The sequence below is a fragment of the Lithobates pipiens genome, unplaced genomic scaffold (assembly GCF_037356315.1).
Source record: "Lithobates pipiens isolate NorthernLeopardFrog02 unplaced genomic scaffold, aLitPip1_a1.2 Scaffold_25, whole genome shotgun sequence".
Lineage (NCBI taxonomy): Eukaryota > Metazoa > Chordata > Amphibia > Anura > Ranidae > Lithobates > Lithobates pipiens.
The window spans coordinates 28,691,901-28,693,571 of record NW_027507787.1 but is presented as its reverse complement, the minus strand read 5'-3'; positions in this window follow the sequence as shown (position 1 = coordinate 28,693,571).

Sequence of the window (1,671 nt, the reverse complement as noted above, 5' to 3'; positions counted from 1 at the left end):
TGGAAAGAAAAGTGCATGTATTGGGAAATGAAATGGAAAGAGGATCAGTTTGAGAATAAAAAAATAAAAAAATCAATAGAATGATTGCTTATGACTTTATTTAATAAACAATTCTTGTGCTAATTTGTACATGAAGTAACCCAGAGCAACCATTATGATTTATTTTTGCTGAAATGATATTGGAACAAAGCAGATTCCAATTAATTGCCATGGGTTACTACACTTAAAGGGTTCTATTTATAAAGCAGTAAATACAACTTTTACCAAACATTCGTCTACATTCAACCAATGTCATTTAACACACGTGCACCTGGAAGATTCACTTGCCGAGAATGTTTGAATGTCAGATTCACTGCTTTATAATTAGACCCTATGTCCTAAACCAGGGTTTCTCAAACCTTTTTACCTTGAAAATTTGACATCTCGGGGAACCCCTGAAATTATTTTCAGATCTACAGCTCATGTAATATCGGTACGTTCAGCGATTTGTTGATATAACAACAGTTATTTTTAGGAACGACATTAACCACTTGCCTACTGGGCACTTAAACACCCCTCCTGCCCAGACTAATTTTCAGCTTTCGGTGCTCTCGCACTTTGAATGACAATTACTCAGTCATGTAACACTGTACCCAAATGAAATTTTTGTCCTTTTTTTCCCACAAATAGAGTTTTCTTTTGGTGGTATTTGATCACCTCTGGGGTTTTTATTTTTTGCGCTATAAATTAAAAAAGACCGAAAAGTTTGAAAAAAAAACCCATTTTTCTTTGTTTCTGTGATAAAATTTTTTAAATTATACATTTTTCTTCATAAATTTTGGCCACAATTTATACTGCTACATATCTTTGGTAAAAATAACCCAAATTAGTGGATATTATTTGGTCTTTGCGATAGTTAGAGAGTCCACAAGCTGTGGTGCGAATCGCACAAAATTGATCACATCTGATGTACTGGTGGTCTATCTCATTTTTTGTGACCCGAACAAGCCAGGAAAGTAAAAATACCCCTCAAATGACCCCTTTTTTGAAAGTAGACATTCCAAGGTATTTAGTAAGAGGCATGGTGAGCTTTTTGATGTTGTCATTTTTTCCCACAATTCTTTGCAAAATGAAGATTTTTTATTTTATTTTAATTTTTTCCACAAAATTGTCATTGTAATAAGTTATTTCTCTCACGTGGCATGTGTATACCACAAATAATGCCCCAAAATAAATTCTGCTACTCCTCCTGAGTATTACGATACCACATGTGTGGGACTTTTCCACAGCCTGTCCACATAGAGAGGCCCAACATGCAGGGAGCACCGTCACGTGTTCTAGGAGCATAAATTACACATCTAACTTGTTGACTAACTATTACAATTTTGAAGGCCCTGGAGCACCAGGACAATGACACTTGACACCAACGTGGCACTGATGACAGATGGCACTGATACGTGGCACTGATACATGGCACTGATAACAGATGCCACTAATATGTGGCACTGATGACACGTGACACTGACAGATGGCACTAATATGTGACACTGATGACAGATGGCACTTATACGTGGCACTGATGACACGTGGCACTAATACGTGGCACTGATGACAGATGGCACTAATACGTGGCAGTGATGACATTTGACACTGATGACAGATGGCACTGATATGTGGCACTGATGACAGATG